The 18859-nt window shown below is 40.0% G+C and overlaps 1 protein-coding gene across 4 annotated transcripts in view; it reads left to right on the top strand.

Moving 5' to 3' along the window:
- The first annotated feature begins 281 nt into the window (after positions 1–281).
- LOC129747490 (coronin-7) overlaps positions 282–18859 on the top strand; it is a 57755-nt gene continuing 39177 nt past the window's right edge. For all 4 annotated transcript variants that reach the window (XM_055741749.1, XM_055741740.1, XM_055741756.1 and 1 more), the window contains exon 1: positions 282–772. The gene's annotated coding sequence lies outside the window, so the exon portion shown is untranslated. The remainder of the gene's footprint in view (positions 773–18859) is intronic.

The raw sequence follows: 18859 nt of genomic DNA on the forward strand, positions 1-18859 counted from the left end.
TAAGTTCGCTCTAGAATTTTTTTGGTTATTTGGGGGTTTCTCTAGATCCCGATGGCAATGGCCCTAGGAACTTCAAAAAGTAAAAAATCGACTCGAATCACCCTAACACCGCACCTCATCCGATGTGTTGCTGCATCAAGCAGGCAAGCAGACGACTACACCTCATACATATCAGCAGAGTAGAAAGCACACACCAAGCTGCTTCTCCATAGCTGGAACTCTGGATGGAACAGAGGGAACAGACCAGCCAAAAGGAAGCACCGCAACCAGTACATCTTTACGTCTCGACCGATGTAGACTTTCGCCCTCGTCGTTGTGGCCGCCGCTTTTTTTGGATCGCCATAGTCGTCGTATTCCTTCTCGGAGAGTTTTCCCGTTTTTTATATATAGAAATATTGTGCATTCTTGTTTAACAGACAAGACAACTGGTGTACTTGCTGCCCATCATCGGAGGCGCATCGCGAAAAACACACGGATTTTCCTACGGTAGTGATCTATTTCGGAACAAACCGCTGCTCTCCAACGAATGGGCCATTACTGCTCTGCGTAGGGCTTTACGCGCGGTGTAATTTGGTGCGTGTGGAAAAAAGGGTGTACCTCTGTTCTGTGTACAGGAGACGAGACTGTCTCTGCGCGTAACAAACAACCAGGTTGGTTGAAGTGAGACCCCCCCGCAAGGGTAGGGATCAGTTTGAGAAAGTGTAGGACTACATCGTCGGCCGTCGTACTACTGGTGCCGGAAATTTTAGCCTGGAACTTCACCGAGAAAGAGGTAGGATTTGGTTTTTTTCTGTTTGTGGACTAAAAATCATCTGCAAAGAAGACGCGTACGCCTACGCGTCTTGGCCGGCCGGTTTTCGGCGATATCCGGTTGATTGTGACTTCAAAAAAATGGTGACCGCCACAGGATATCATTTTGAACATGGAACAGTTTAACCCGCAAAAAAACGGGATTATTGGTGATGGATTGTGCCCCCTTAGGATAGTTCAAGGGTTCCAAAGCTTGCAGAAACTTGAAGTCTATGCGTCATTGGCATAATTTTAGCATCGCCATGGAAGTAATCATATTAAGGATCTATAAATATCTCGAAAATATGGATCGGCTTTTCTTTGTTGGGAAGGTTTTTTCCCCGATTTCGTTTTCCTTTCGATGGGATCGAAGAAACACTCCCTGTTCGATTCGCGCTGTCCTGCTCAGGCGCTCTTCGTTTCCAGTCAGCCATCCAGCCAGGACGTAAAAAGAGTGGCAGGTCACTCACTGCAAGGCCAGGCCAGCCCAGTCATAAAAAAAAGGATACGGCTACGTCTGTGTTTGTGTCAGTATGTGGCAGTCGATGTCCTGTGTCGATCCTTCCTTGTGTACATGTATGGGGTACGGAACCCGCCCCCACCTGGCACCCCAAGGATCCCGGCAAAAACTTTCCGGTGCGACAAACTTCAGTTTTTCGTCCGTCAGAGAATCATCATCAACTTGCCTTTGTTGTTGGTGTTCTTCTGCTTAAGATTAAAAAAGAAAGAAAGCTAAAAAAAATCTTCATACACATAACATACTCCGGGACCGGTTGACGTTTGTATGAGTAACATCATCGGGCTAGATTTGCCATTTAAAACATGTACCTACCTACCTACCTCATGTTGTGCTGACTCTGAATCTGACTGTTTGTGGCCAATCCAGTCAGCCAGAGTTCAATGCTTGAGGAGAGTGGTGAATGAATGAATGAATGTTTCTGATAGCGTCAAGTAAAACCGGGAATCCGCTATCGACCAGAAGGCAGCAGGCATTATTCGCGTGTGTCTGGCTGTGGAAGCAAGCTGATATCGAGCACCACAAATGGACTTCGGAACAATACTAGTAACACATAACTAGTCTGCCTGCTTACTAGTAGGAGCGCAGAGACAAATCATCGTCAACATTTGAAATGCATTAAAGAAAAATGTATCGAATGATTTGTTGTGCTGTATGCATGTATCATCTGGTGGTTCAATGTTTGAGACAGCTGTTGAGCCCCTGATAGGAATCCTTTTTAAAAAGTTTGCTTTTTTACAAATACCACGTTTAAGTGCCACACAAGCTCGACACATTTGACATAGTTCTATTTAGAAAATCCATTTTTTTAACTCAATCTTTAATATGAAATTTGTATATGACTTGTGAATAAAAAATCTTAAACCTATATTAATTGTCGTTGACGCAAACAACAATTCCCGTGCGATCCGGAGTAGACGTTGACGCTTGAATCGATAGCAAAACGCAACCAAAATCAGCTATCAAATAATCAATGCCAAATGATAGCATGATTTAGTGTAATATTTTTCCCGATGGCAAAATTAGGTTTCATTAAAGTATCAATATTTTGAAATTTGATAGCGAACCACCACCGAAATAAAGCATTGATATTCATAGTTTAATGATAGTACTGTTAGGGGTTGATTTTTCTAACGCAGCTACATAAGGTATCACTAAGGTTTCATTTTTTTAAATTTGAAACGACTAATTCCATTAGGTTTTAAGGAGCCAAAGTCTGATTTGGCTGTTTACAATTGTTTGCTTAACTTTTTGCTTAGTTTTAGGTTCAAAGAAAGCTTAATAATGCCTCTTTTGGCCAGCATTTTGAAGAAGGATTTGAAAGTATCATGATGCCAAATTTTAGCAGTGATGGATACCAGAAAGTGTTATCAATATGGCATCATAACTCGTTTTCAAACGTTGGCTAAACAAGGCGTCATTAATAAACATACAAAACGAGTTTGGCTTTGTCCTTAAAGCCTCGAGGTATGAGCCGTTTCAAATTAATAAATAACAAAAACAGGCATCATTAAGATTTCAGTAAGGAGACTTCCGAGACCGGGAGTGTCAAAACCTTCCACCGCTTGGAAGCTTCCAAATGCAAGAAATGCAAGTTTCTCTGCTAACATTTCTTATCTCTTGGAACAGTCCACTCAAAGGTATATTGGATTTATACAGTTGATGAATCTTGAACAAGTTATAAAGCAAAAGTTGCTCGCTGCTACTGGCTGTTCCTTGCTAGCTGGGTGGTAGAAATACACACATACATATTTACATACATTTAAAAATTTAGAAGCTACTTCACTATTTTTTTTATCATAATTTTGTTAAGCCCCGCATTGCCAATGAAATTACACCACTAGAACCGGTATGAAACGGCTTTTCTTGTGCATATAGTTTCATTGTCCAAATCTTGCGTCAACATACTAAAAATTCAGTGCAAAGCCGAACGTAAGTGTAGGAATAATCTCAAAAAATGAAAATTGATAATAAAATGTCTTAGAAACAGCTACATTTGAATGGCCGTCAAATGTTCTGTGTTTATTTTTTTTGTAAATCTAAAGATGCCAAAATGTCACAAATTACGTTAATTTTCCAATTTACTTTTCAAAATTCTTTTATTATTACTAGAACGGCTTTGGCGGTTGATTTATTAAAAAGTACAGTTTTTACACCACTTTTTAACATTTTTTGTGGCCATGATCTTAGAAAATTTTAAAACTTTTTTCATATGCTACGAATAGCTTCCAACTTCAGCTTTTCCACGCACTAAATGATTTTTTTTTCGAGCACTTATTAACTGACTTACAGTCTATTACCCGAAGCATGTTTTTTCGGATTTTTTTTTCTTAGACTTCGAATTACTTTAAAATTAATGATTGTAGCTAAATATTGTCTGAGAATTATATTTGAGTAATGTTACAAGCTTTCCAAAAATATAAACATTGTAAAAATCGGTTGAGAAACAACAGAGTTTTAGCGGAAAAGGTGTCAGGGGTCATTTTACCCCCGGCGGCATAAATAGGTATACCACATACGTATTTCGAAACCAACAAACTTAAAAAAAATATTTTCATGGAAAAATACGAGCATTTTGAAAATAAAAATAGTCATGAAGAAAAATTAGCGAAAAATCAATCATAATAGGAGTTATAGTCACTTGAAATTCAAAAAAATGTCATTCGCCGCTCTCCGGTACAAAAAGTGTTTTAATATCAATTGATTCTTTTTTAATAAAATAATAAAATATTGAAGTCGTTTCGTCAAAAGGTGTCATTCAATTCAACTATACTGATTGGAAAAAGATTTTTTTTTCGAAATAAGACGGTTTTGGAACATACCAAAAACAAGTCAAAAAATTTTCAAATGGTTTTTTAATTTCTTCAAATAAGTAAGGTAACTAAAAAAAATGAATCCACCAACCATTATGATAACTAAAAACGATCTTTTTGATGCATTTGGCATCTTACAAAAAAAAAAGCGGTTTGTCAATTATTCCAAACTGAATTAATAAATAGTTGAACTATGGGACGTTATTATTTCAATCGTTTTCTTTCTCTATTGAGAATTCTAGAAATATTTTAAAATGCGCTGAATAGAATAAGTGAATTTATCGGACACTAGGTAGGTTGATATTAATCATATTTTTTGGTTAATTAATTGTACTGTGTACAACCAAGTTTTTTGGGAAGTAGGATACCTACAAAAATGTTTGCTGGGTACCAACGTGATTTAACTGTCCCCATGATCAAACGAGCTGAAAACTTCTTACAGAAGCACAATACAACTCTCTCTGTAATAGCTTCACGTCCCAAAACGAGACAATGCAAATATGATTCGCCAATTCCACAAGTTGATCTAAGCCTTCTTTCTAAATTACGCGCCGGAGAAAGTTCTGTAATCGCCCGGTCATTTTTCCATCAACTCGTTGAAAGAAAGTACAAGGATCTTCCCAAACTTTTAACTGGCGGTTCTAAGTCCGCTGATGGCCGTGTTAGATGCGGGGTGTTATGTTTTCAGTTCTGAAGCCTTTGCTATTTTGAAAGCAGTGGAGTACATGTGCTCCCGATCCGAATCTGTTAATTTTTCCGACTTGGCCAGTGTGCTGAAACCCTTCTGTCTGTAATCCAGAAAAACATAATCTTGTCTTGGATTCCCGGATACACCAATATCCCTGGCAATGAAGCCACAGACCGCTTAGCGACCGAAGGCAGTCAACAAGACCTGGCTTAAGGGACACAATTTTCTCACCCGGAGTCATGAGTGGAATAAATGCCGTGACAACAAACTGAGCGAGGTAAAAAACTGCACTTTAAGATTAACAGACCGGAAAACCTTCCTTGAACAACGAGCCCTGAAACGGCTGCGTATCGGTCATACAAAGTTGACCCATCATGGTCACTTAAAAGGAAGAGAGGACCCTCCCGAATGCCATGCCTGTGATGTGCCGCAAATAGTTAACACATCTTAACGCAGTAAGTTAGCAAACGAAGGTTTATTGTCATAGTCTTTTGCCACGTCAGATTACATAAAAAAACGCACTGCGTTGGCCGCCTGCCGTTTGGCCGGTGGTTTTGGAATGGTATGCAAATGGGAAACGAGAAACTGTTTTCTATTGCCGGTTTACATACACACGCACAGATGCTTACTACCAATACATCATACGACAATATCCTCGTGTTAGATATTTAAGTAAGCCATGATTTGTAGTACAAATAAAATGTTACTAGTTGCTAGGAGTTCCCACTGAGCAGTCGCCTTTTACTTTGCTCTAAAAGGTTATGGGCCCAGCCCCTTAGCAACCGTAGTCAGGGAAAGTAACAAGTAAAGAAAATTTTCACAGTTAAGAAAATTAAATTAAATTAAATTTAAAAATCAAGAGCCATGAGCACGAGCCGAGGAAACCACGTAACACGCAATGGTGGAGAAGCGCCTGTCGGAAGCACCAGGATGCACGTAAGCAGCATGTCGTTGCCGGTAGCGGAAAAACTCCGAGGTCGAGAAAACTACAGCACGTGGGCGTTCGGCATGAAAATGGTGCTGGTCCGGGAAGGGACCTGGAATGTCGTTGAAGTACCGGAAAACGCCGATGTACATCCTGAATTATCCTGGCGCGCCCTTGCCACCTTATGGTTAGGCGTTGAACCAATTAATTATAGTTTGGTTCAAGATTCCAAAACAGCAGAGGAAGGCTGGACGAACCTGAAGAGAGCCTTCCAGGACAGCTGATGTCAACCAGTCATAAGCTAACGGAGGTTGGTTTCAAGGTAGACGACGTTTGGCTGGCAAGTATCTTGCTTATGGGTTTACCTGATACCTATGAGCCCATGATAATGGGATTAGAAGCATCTGGAAAGGAAATCACAGCGGATTCCGTGAAGGCCAAAATATTGCAAGATGTGACAGTAGTTGACAGTCACAAATCGTCTGGATCGAATGAAGCGTTTGCTAGTCATCAGAAGATGTCAACGGAGAAGGATCGTTCGAAGCTAAAATGTTTCAAGTGTCAAGGCGCAGGGCATTTCGCATCGGAATGCAAACGGGCAGAATCTGCTAGTAGCAGGAAAGGCGAAAGGAGGTGGTGCAGGTGTCGAATGACGATCCGGCAACTGTGTCAGAACCAAATCCAGACGACACAGATTGCAGCGATGGATACGAATCAAGCGTGGAAGAGCTTGATTCAACACTGGTCCATTCGAGGAGTCCTCATACTTACTGCGCTCCCTCCGCAATCTTCTGAACGTTCACCAAATGCGGATGTTATGCGGCGCAGCGCGAGGGAGCGCCGGATACCAGGCAAGTATTCTGACTTTGTGACGTACAGTATCGTTCCTCAGAAACTTGCATCCTCATAGGTTGGTTCGAGATGTCCGGATCCAGTCAACGCGCTCCCGTCACGCACACAAGAAGAATTGGTTGATGTAAAACTTGATTCAGGCCCTTGTGACTGGGAGCGCCCAGTCAGAGGCAAGTGTTCCTCTATTAATGTTTCGAGCAACGAAGTTCCGCATTTGTCCATTCCACAGCATGCTCAAGAACCTCAAACGTACCAGCAGGCGATTGAAAGTGACGATCGTGAACGCTAGATGGCAGCCATGCGCGACGAGCATCAGGCGCTGATGGAAAACGACACTTGGTCGCTAGAGAAACTCCCGGCCGGGCGCAAGGCGTTGCGAAACAAGTGGGTCTACAAACTGAAGGTCAAATCCGATGGGTCGATTGAGCGTTTCAAGGCACGATTGGTGATTAAAGGTTGTTCCCAAGTCGAAGGTGTGGACTATACCGAAACGTACTCGCCAGTTGTATGCTACGCAACGATTCGGTATTTGAAGGCAGCGGAGATGGATCTTGAAATCTATCAGCTTGACGCGGTGACGGCTTTCCTTCAAGGCGACCTGAAAGAGGAAGAAATATTTATGCGACAGCCAGAAGGGTTAGAGGATGGTACCGATAGGGTTTGCAAATTGAAGAAAGCCCTATACGGTCTGAAACAGGCTAGCCGAGTTTGGAATCTCAAGCTCGATTCCGAATTACGGCGGATGGGATTGCGGCGTTCGAAGTATGATTCTTGCGTGTACTTCAGGAACGACGGTCCGAAGCTGGTAATCGTCACAATCTATGTGGACGATTTCCTTATATTCACAAACGATGATGGTATGGCCAAGGCGGTGTAACGAAAACTGACGAGCCGATTCCAGATAAAAGACATGGGTCGAGTTCATCAGGTTTTAGGAATGCAGATTACCCGAGGAAAAGGAACTGTAGCGATTGATCAAGAGCGACACACTCCTAGAGCGGTTCAAGATGTCCGGAAGCAATCCTGTTTCAACTCCCTTGGATGTAAATCAGAAATTGACTCAAGACATGTGTCCCAAAACGGCGGCCGAGCGGGAACGTATGAAGTCCATACCGTTTCGAGAGTTGTCCAGAAGCCTTCAATTTCTGGCTCAAGGTACGAGGCCGGGCATTTGCCATGCAGTCAGCGTAGTCAGTAGTTTCTGTGCTGATTTCGGAGAAGCGCATTGGATAGCAGCCAAACGGATACTGCGGTATTTAAAAGGTACCAAGAAATTCAAGCTGGTGTTCTCGAAGGAATGTGCTGGGCCATTTGAGGCTTACACTGATTGGTGCAACAATCCAGATACGAGGCGATCTACGAGCGGCTATGTGTTTCTGATGGCAGGCGGGGCAATAGCGTGGAGTTTACGGAAGCAGCCTACACCCATAGAAGAGGTTGCACAAATCCAATGCCTATTTAGCAAATCTCTGTGCCGATAATGCGCTGAAGTGTGCACAGTGCCGAAGACGGAATGTTTGAAAAACCGTAACTGGCATAAGGACTCGGCTCCCAACCAAAACTATGCATGACCACTACATTCAAGCGAAACAAGAAAAACATTTTATGGGATTTCGTTCCTATTGGATAATCCATCCCAGAAACAAGAAAATAAAAATAATAACCACAGCGCCGTGGGGAGATTCGAACTCATATCATCATTCAAATCGTCTTGCCAGTCCGACATTCTAACCAGTGTACTAAACGAGCTTCATGCAGGACGAGGTATATTTGTCATAGGCTTTCTGTTACCGATCAATCACAAAAAAACGTACAACGGCGGCTTCCCGGCGTTTGGCCTCCTTTCAATGCATTCCTTTGTCTTAAGATGGAAACGGGAAAGGGAACAGGAGTGAAGGAACGGGAAACCCATTGAATGAGAACTGTGCCGTGCTTACTGCCTGCTATTACATACACACGCTACATATACACAGCTGCTAAAGCCGGGCAGCTTGGCCGGTGTTGTTTGCCGGTGAATTGAAGGAATGTGTTTGTTGTTGCTTTTGCTACATACACACGCACAGCTTAGCCGTGTTTGCCGGTCGATTGAATTAGAAGGATGTTTTTGTTGTTGCTTTTGCTACATTCACACGCACAGTGCTCGGTTCGCTGGCTGCCTGGTGTTGGCCGGTATTTATTTTCATCCTTCTTCGGCTTGTGATGCGATGGGGAGGGACGCGAAAACGTTTTTATTTTGTTTCATTCAGACATACGCAATTCGGTTGCGCTGGGAGGTTAATGCCGGTGGGCGCAAATCGAATCAGTGCCGGTCGCGTTATCTTCTTGTACCAATGATGCTATGAAATTGACTACACGCCATTGGCACAGAGGCTGAATTTTGGGTGTACTGTTGCTCTGTCGACGACCGAAGCTGAATACATGGCTTTATCAGCGACCACACAGGAGGCGATTTGGTGGAGAGGATTCCTAGCAGAGCTGATGAGTGTTGCGGGACCAATAGCTGTAAACTGCAACAACAAATCTGCTATTAGTCTTGCTGAGAAGGAGATGGGTTACTCGCCACGCAGTAAGCACATCGACATTAGACACCACTTCGTCCGCGAACAAGTTGAGCTTAAATCAATCAAGCTTAACTATGTGCCAACTGATCAACAAGCAGCGGACATCCTCAATAAGGCAGTTCCTGGAACAAAATTCTGTAAAGCAAGAACAGTTCTGGGGATTAAATAATAATGGCTTAAGAGGGGATGTTAGATGTTTAAGTAAGCCATGATACATAGATGATGTAGTACAAATAAAATGTTACTAGTTGCTAAGAGTTCCCACTGAGCAGTCGCCTTTTACAGTGCTCTAAAACCTTGCTGGCTGATTGTTTGCGTCCTGCTTTTTCTTGTGATGGGATATGTTTTGTTTGGTTTCTTTCAGACATATGCAATGCAGTTGCGCTGGGACGACTAGGCCAGCGATGAGAAAGCTTGTTAGCGCCGGTCCGGCATATAATCTTATGCCGATAATTCCACCAAGGAAGACCATGATTGGAGTAAAGTTTGATTTGTGGGTGTAAGAACACTTACCTTACACAGTATTTTCCTGAAAGCCCCATCAAAAAAAAAAACCTAATCACTTCTAGAGTTTCTATATGATTTCCTAGCTGGTGCGGTATTCAAAGTCTATGATCACAAAAATTGAAAAAAGTGGTGTTAAAAAGTGGTGAAAATTTGTACGAAAAGTGACTAAGTCGTGAGAAACTTTTATCTCGCGTGAGCCTTCATTACGTCGTATGAAACAAAATGTAACACACAGTTTTATTATGAAAAAATACAAAAACTGACATAAAGTAGTCGCAACTTCTATCAATTTAGAATGTTTGTACCCTGGACAACATATTCTATATGTGAAATATAAATTTTAATGTTGTTTTGATAACGTTTGCAGCAGTTTTATGTGAATTTGTAAGATGTCTCAAACGCCGTAATGAAAGCTCACGCGAGTTATATGCATTGAACCGATTCCAAGGATTCTTATCCATACCGCTCTGTGGAACGAACCATTCCCGATACTTTTAGTACGGACTACGCTGGGTATCTAATTGAAATACACTCCATTCGGACGAGGTTCAATGACCTGTAAAATTGACCGGTTTCAACTAAATTTCTCAAAATTTATCAAAAATGAACCTTATCACATTTTACCGCAGTCAGCCCCTTCCACCGGGTGTCCTTAGTTTCGAGTTAACCGCAATTTGGCGACCGTTTTGTTGTAATGTAAACTTAATCCCTAAACGGAAACGTCCCATCTTATTAGTCAGCCAGCACGTTCAGCAACAACAACTAACAAAGCAAAAATCTGCTTCAACTAATCTTGGTTTCCCTCCGTTCGTCTCTCTAGGAGAGGAGGCAAGGTTGATTACCTACCATCATACTCGTGTAAAATCATAAAAAGCAAGAAAACTGCATCGTGAGCGATGATTCAGAATTCAGACACACTTGACGCCCGCCACGAGCGAGAAGGTGCCACTCATGACGAAGCGCTCCCTTCTAAATTTACTTAATGTCTTGCAAGAACAGTTGCGTTTAACATAATTTGTTGCTAATGCGCCTCAATTGGGTACCGGGAAAGACGAGAGAAGGTACGAGACTTGGGATTCCATTTTGCATTCCCCTTACAGGAGTACTTTCAGTAAAGCACAGTAAAAAAATGTTCCAATTTATGGTCGTCATGTAAGTTTTCTCCCTCAGTGACTAAGTTTATGAAGTAACATTTACTTTTCGTTTCTGAAGATTTAAATTTATGGAAATCCAAGTTCCGCATTTGTGTGAAAAAGGGATAATTTCACCAAGCAGATTAGTCAATGTTTGCTGAAATTTTTTTTTTTATTGTGCCCTAACGCCATGCGTCCCTTGTTTAACACGTCGCCTTAACCTTCATAATGATGAACATTTTCTCTCATACTAAACTTTCCTGTACGCGTCATGTTTAAATAGTAGGTACATAAGGTACGCGTTTTGAGGCGTCTGTCGTTAGAAAACCCACTTGTATATTGTTTGTAATCAAACTGGCGACAAAGGCTACGAATAGAAAAGTGTAACCAAAACATGATTACAGATTGAGAGCCCGCAAAACAACCGCCTATGAGGGTGGGTGAGGGTTGATTTGAGTAGAGGGTGAACACGGAAAAATTCATATTTTGTGCAGAACGTGGAGCGAAAGCCGGCAACCGACTTGCGCAGCACGTATTCTTGCCCTTCATGCCTATCTGTCCCGAAGAGTTGGTTGACTGACTGCGTTTTCTGCGATATAAACATTGCGAACCCAGACATCGATACGCTGTCTGGCCTCTGGACGACGACGGGCGTGAAGTTCACGATTAAAAGCGTCTTTTTTCTCTCTTCGATAGAGTGATAGTGACCTTATCGATCTGCCACCAGCAATAGTAGAAGGGAACACACCTGTTTGTTTTGGAAATACCGCGCTAACGACACAATGAATTCCGAAAACAGGCGAATTAGTCATTCTCAAAGACTGATATGAGATCATTCACGCCATCATATGCGACTCGGTATAACCCCAATACGTAGTACTACCAGAGGTGCAAAGAGATCCCTACATGTAGCATGCAGTGCACGACATTTAGCCGACTCTAACAGCCCGCCGTCAGCCACGAAAGAATCGTCTAGCAAAGTTGCAAACTGATTCTTTCTGCCTTATGTGCAGAACGTCGAACGTGTCTGCAAGTAAAAGTCAGCCGCGCGGTAAAATCCTTTGACTGCACGTTCCGAAAATTACAAACGATTCTCCGAAGTTAGGAACAGTTGCAAACTTGCAAGCCCGAAGATAAAATCCCTTGAGCCGAACAGAAAGAATCATTTCCGAAGATAGCTACAGTCTGCAAGTTGCTTGCATGCAGCGGGATGGTGCGATGTACGTTTTCAAACTTGCAAGTTACAGAACGGTGGACCCGTTCTTGTGTGGTTGGATTCGTTCCACTAACCTAAGACCGACCGAACCGAATCCATGGAGGAAGAAAGTGATAGGCCGAGGTGCCGTCGACTATCCATTCAGTTGCCGTTCAGCCATCGAAGCGTGCGTGCGTAGCGTATGTACATGGCTATCCGCATAACGCGCGGCATGCCGTACAACAAGAGCAAGGACATGATGGAGTTGTTGTTGTTGGTGCCTTCGTGTTCGTTTCGTTTTCTTCTAAGACGGATTCGAAAGTAAGTGGTGCCCAACTGTTATTTTAGTTTTCAATTATCATACCAGGGTGATTGATATAAATCATCAAAGCTGATACAAGCAAATTAGTTTTGATTATAACTTTGTCATCTTACAAGTTATTTATGAACACAAAGTTGTTAAATAAAACTGATCCAAACTATGTTGAAAAATCATCTATGATGTTTTAAAACAGTGCTGCGTTAAAATTCTTTGAAGTTTCGTCCCGAAAACTTCTTTGAAGTTACGTCCCGAAAATTCAATCGATTTTCCGAAGGCAGGATCACTTGATTAGTAGGATCACAGATTAAATTGTGTAAATTTCAAATTTAGAATTCAGTTTCATTTGCTTAGACATGTATAAGAATCACGTCATCTTTACCAAGTAATCTTGGGAGTCATGTCTTCTTCTGTGGTCTGCAACACTCATTTGGTTTTTTACAGAAAGTTTGTACAGCTCAGTTCAAAACTCAATAGAAATTCAGTGCTTGTTCGTCGCCATTCCAACCTTGAACTCAAAAACTCCACACTCTGTTTGATTCAAATCTTCTATCAATGTTTTATAACTGGTTTTGAATGATTTTGGCGTACTGAACTCGAATATTTGGTGAGATTTTGTCTATCGCATCCAGTTTTACTGATAAGGCTTTTAAAAAACAGTTCTATGATAAATCAATCATTGACTATATATTATGTTTTACTTCTTTGCTGAAGACTGTAAAGCGTTTTAAGTTATACTTTGAAAAATATCTATGATTCATTTTGGTACAAATTTTCATCAGAATTTCGTTTCAACAGAAGGAAAAAACCAACAAAATTTTTTTTGACTTCAAAGCCAAAATTACTTGCAATCTTCGTAGAAACTTTAATTTTAAAAATCTTACTCTACAGTTGTATATATTTCAGATATTACGAAACTGCTTATAAAAAGCTGGACGTTTCACGGTTAAACATATCACGCTTTCGACCATAAAATTTGGGCACCACTTCCTTTCGAATCCGTCTTAGAAGGAAATGAAACGAGCACGAAGGCACCAACAACAACTCCATCATGTCCTTACTTTTGTAGTACGGCGCGCCGAGCGTTATGCTGATAGCCATGTACATACGCTACGCGCGCACGCTTCGATGGCTGAACGGCAACTGAATTGATGGTCGGTGGCGGTGGTTCTTCGGCCTATCACTTTCTTCTTCCGTGGATTCGGTTCGGTCGGTCTTAGCTTAGGTTAGTGGAACGAATCCATCCGCACAAGAACGAGTCCACCGTTCTGTAACTTGCAACTTGCAAGTTTGCAAACGTACATCGCCGCGCTGCAAGTCTGCAAGCAAGCAACTTGCAGACTGTAGCTATCTTCGGAAATGATTCTTTCTGTTCGGCTCAAGGGATTTTATCTTCGGGCTTGCAAGTTTGCAACTGTTCCTAACTTCGGAGAATCGTTTGTAATTTTCGGAACGTGCAGTCATCGCGCGGTTGACTTTTACTTGCAGACACGTTCGACGTTCTGCACGTAAGGGGAAAAGAATCAGTTTGCAACTTTGCAAGATGATTCTTTCGTGGCTGACGTCGGGCTGTAAGAATCGGCACTGCATGTAGCGTAAAAGGATCTCTTTGCACCTCTGAGTACTACTGCTGCTGACTGTTATTGATTAGCTGCCTATTGAGGTCTGAGGTCATCGTTTGTTGATCTATTGTCGGGATCGCGAGACTCAGTTTTGCTGCCTACCGGGTATTTTCCCGATCGAAACTTTTGCAGCAGAAACTCGTTTTGCCAAAACCTATTTACCCCTTTTTATAAAATATCAGTTTTAAGAGGAAAATCAGGAATATCATTCGCAAAATTAAAATAATTTTCGTGATTTCGTGCCCAGAATCCCCTACGTTCGTAGAAAATAATGTAAAATGAAAAAAAAACTATTTTAAGGTGGTTCTAGTAAAATCGGACTTTTTTCTTACGCTGGAAATGTAGAGAAAAATGTCTTTGACTATTTTTGCCACTGGAGTTAGACACCATCGCACTATTGGAGATCCCCATACGAGCAAGCGGACAAAAATATTTTCATAACTTTTTCTACAATTTGCGATGATTTCTGCTTGTTATGGTCGAAACTAGTTGAGTTCGATCATTTATGGATATATTATACCCACAAATCAGACTCTACTCCAATAATGAACTTCCTTGGAGGTGGAATTACCGGCATAAGATTCTATGCCGGACCGGCATTAACAAGCTTTTTTATAACTGACACTGTACTCCCAGCACAACCGCATCGTATATTCTGTATTTCAAAATTTCCAACTAAAAAAACCGGTCAATATCCAGGTAGTTTTAATAAAAAAAAAATAGATATACATGGAGTGTATCAATAGAAGATCCAGTAGTCGACCGATGGAGGTCGACATGTAGCCATGCTGGAGCCTATTTTACCATGTTCACCGTGGTGTAATTGGCTAATGCGCCGTTGTACTGAAGCGGAAATTGCGTGTTCAAGTCCCGTCAGTGAGCCGCTGTATCTTTCTAAAAATTCATTATATTTACGGCTTATGATGTTTCTTTCTTTGATATTTCGTGTTGCTCTGATACTTCCCATCACTTCACGAAGCCTTTTGTGACTGGATAAGAGGCTAAACCCAGAAAAAAACTATGTCCTGAAGACACTTCTCCTTGAAAACTTGTCCATTTATGGTTGCTTCAGTGAAGAAAACTTTTGTCTTCTTCCAACAGCTACAGATAGCCTGCCAAATTATCAACTTGCGGGCAAGTTTTTCCGCGAAAACAAATTTGAACCTACCTAGAGTATTCCACTTATGCGTAATTACGGTTAAATATCAAGGTAAAATATCTGATCCGGTTTTCACAGAAGTCCGTTTTAACGTATTTGCATTATCGATCAAAATACAGTCGTTTTACTCTGTGAGGAATAGGTCTTATAGCTTCCTTGCTCGGGTTTTGGCAATCAGATTCTCTAGATGCCCGCTAAAGAGTTCGTTTCCTTAACTTCAAAGAATCAATTATCTTCACTATTATTCAAATTTTAGCTCATCGTTAGATCCTCTAGGGCTCCTTAATCGACTTACCATATGAACTTAGGTTAAATAGTAGTTTTCTAGCTGTTTTGAGGTCTAGGATTTTCAAGGGCTTTTTTCGATCCCGCCCAAAATATTTTGTTCATTTGGTGACAGTATGTAACAGGGCCGTAGGAAGAACCGACTCATGGGGGGGGGGGGGGGGGGATTTTGGTGAGTGATTTTATCGTATGATTTTTTGCCCAACAATTCACGAATACAAAAAAACTAAAACAATCAATGTTTGTAACTAGATATATGATTAATTTTTAAGCACTCTCACATTAAACTTTTTCGTAATAAATCATAACTTTATGAAATTGGTCTTAAATTTTAAAGGGGAACTAAATTCGCTTTCTTGGATGGTTAAAATCTTGAATTTGTTTTAGTGTCTGGTAGATCAAACTTGATTTGGGCACAAAATATGCTTTTTTATAGCAGAGCCTTGCTTTTCTTAAAAAAAACTTATTTTATAATCAAACCAAACAAGCCCAATCTTCCAAACTATTTTGCAAATTCTAAGATTTTAACCTTTGATGAAAATAAATCAAATTTTCAAAAAAAAAAAGTAAGAGATAAAAATCATAAGATTCACGGATAGAATTTTCTTGATGCAAACTAACACCAAATGAATGATTCAAGCATGAAATTCGACTTTAAAAAACCTGCAGTATTAACACATTGCGGACTAAATACGAGATACCATCATGTCACCATCTACCGCCCAGTTAAGCGGTTTTTCAACTTCAAACATATGTAATAAAAAAACGACGGCAGATTTTTATTCGCTTTCTTTTCCAATACATCTCAAAACTGCTCAACTTTAAATAAAAAATTTAGTGGAATGCGAAAAATGTACGCTTTTAAAAATAATTAACTAAACGTTGAGGTGTTCAACTGGCCCTATTACCGCCCACTCGACTTTTTCGGGCATCGATAATGTTTTCTTAAGGAAAAACTATCTAACAACACGGAAACTTTTCTTTTTAATATTGTCCATGTAACGAGCTGTCAAAACCATATTTTGGATCTTGAGAGAATACATTTTGTGAAATCTTTCCCGCAAATTTAGTACAAATTTTAACAAAGTGCGTTGACTGACAAAATGATGAATTCCGGCAAACAGCCTCAAGTAATCGGTTACTTTCAGCGATAAAACATCATTTTCTAACGTAATCAAACTAAATGCTTCTTACAATTTACACTTTTGACACAATACATGCGTTAAAAACAAAGAAATTGTGCGTGACCGGTAATTAGGAACCCACACTTTTTTTTATACACCAATTACCGCCCATCACTAAACGCTTCAAAAAACAACAACAATTGAAAAAATCGAAAATTTTCCGATGCAAATTTATTCTACAAAAATCAAACTATTGTTTCAAGTCGATTGTAGGACAAATAGGTACTATTTAGTAAACAAAACCCCTTTTTTCCCTAGGAGCACAGTTATGCTTAGTTCGCTAACAGGCGTCGAATTCAATAATGTGACCGGAAACGAAAAACCAAATATTTTATTTCTGGCTATAGTTAGCATAATTAAGTGATGATTTTTCAGTGAAATGGTCGAACAATGATGCCGATACAGAACACAGGTCTTAGTTTTGGAGAAAAAATTCCAGTTTTTTCGAAATACACACAAAAGGGTGATTTTGGGCGGTAAATGGTGTCTGGGCGGTGAATGGTGACTTGATGGTATCTCGTTTTTTCTTGCTTGCCGTTAGTATGCTCCATTGAAAAGCAAATTCAAACGTTATGAATCAAAGAATGTAATTTCATTCTACAAAATTTAACACAAAACTTCCCGTTACTCAAATATCTTTTTTAAATTAGCAGAATTGTGTTTATTGATTTCTGAAACATGAAATACCGACTTTTTGTGTGTTAATAATGTGTTAATAATGTTAAACACTACACTTAGAAAATATAGATTTTTGTCCAGAATTTAAAGGTGAAGATGTTTCATGAAAAGCAAATATCGTTCATAAAGAATCAATTCCATAATGTGGATGATTTTTTAAATTAAAATTTGGGATTTTCAGATAAAACAAAGAGCTTAAAATCTACCTTTTATATGTGATTTCAAATTGAATTGTGTTTTTTAAAAATTGAAATCTGGGAATTGAATTGACAAGCAATCTTAATGTGGGCCTCAATGTGAACCGCGAAGAAATCTATGACGAAACCCCTGCACTAAATTTTTAAAATTTATCATTTTTAAATTACGGCAAATGTTGTATTCAATTTTGTCCAATAAATTTTAGCACTCAAATTCAATCCTTTTGAGTTAAACTTCGAAGTGTAGCACACTATTGGCAAGCGAAAAAACGAGATATCTCGTATTTGGTCTACAATGTGTTAAGCTTATGATCCTCAACAATTTATGTTGATTGTAAAATTTATTTACAAGTTAAACCTTTTTATGAATTTCAAATCTGCATTCTGAATTTCAATTCTGAACCTGAATTCAAAAATTGCGCTTTGAATCTATATCCGAATATCCATACGATTTCTGAAATGTATAAAAATCGAATCTTATTCCAGATCAGAATTTTGAGAAAAAGTTAAAGAGCTCTTATTCATGAATCTAATATTTTAATTCTGCAATTCAGGATGAATCAAAATTCACTATTTAAAATATTTATTTTTATTCTGTATTGTGAATCAGAATTGATATATGAATTTACAAAGATCTGAAACTGACTTTTCAATTTTTGATTACCATTTCGAAGCTTTAATTTTTTGAATTTTGTGTAAGAATTAAGTGCATAAGGGTACATAAGCTTTTATGCATGGATCGTGCGGTTTTCAAGTATGCTACAATATCCCGGATCGAAAAATCGGACCAAAATTGGTCGAATTTTGGTTCGTTCAACCCGTGAATCGGTCCGAAAACAGACTAGAAAACCGACCAAATTCGGACCAACTCAGTGCTCTGGTGACACAAGTTTCCTGACGACGCGACGAAATTTGATCCGGATTTTCAGACCAAATTCGGTCAGTTTTCAGACTGAAATTGGTCAGATCTCAGATCGTTTCTAGACCCAAACCAAAAAAACGTAGAAAACTGCAGTATTCTTTTGATCTACATGGTCCAAACCAACAAAAATGATGTTTACATTGAAAAAGAGCTATTTTACTGTTTTAGGGTCTGGCTGGAACACACTCCTGGTCAAAGGAAGTCTCACTGAAATCTTAATGATGTCTTGTTTAGCCAACGTTTAAAAACGAGTTATGATGGCATAATGATAACACTTTCTGGTACCCATCACTGCTGAAATTTGGCATCATGCTGCTTTCAAATCCTGCTTCGAGGCCAGACTGCCAAACGAGGCATCATTAAGCTTTCTTTGAACCAAAAATTGATATTACGGCGGTATTCGTGTATGTGAATCGGGAGAAAAAAATTTCTTTTGCACCACCTTTGTTCAGGAAAACTTATAGGTGCCAAATATAGCTAATAAAGCATGATAACATAATTTATCAGGAGAGG

Source organism: Uranotaenia lowii, chromosome 1 (genome assembly GCF_029784155.1).
Source record: "Uranotaenia lowii strain MFRU-FL chromosome 1, ASM2978415v1, whole genome shotgun sequence".
In the NCBI taxonomy this organism is placed as follows: Eukaryota; Metazoa; Arthropoda; class Insecta; order Diptera; family Culicidae; genus Uranotaenia; species Uranotaenia lowii.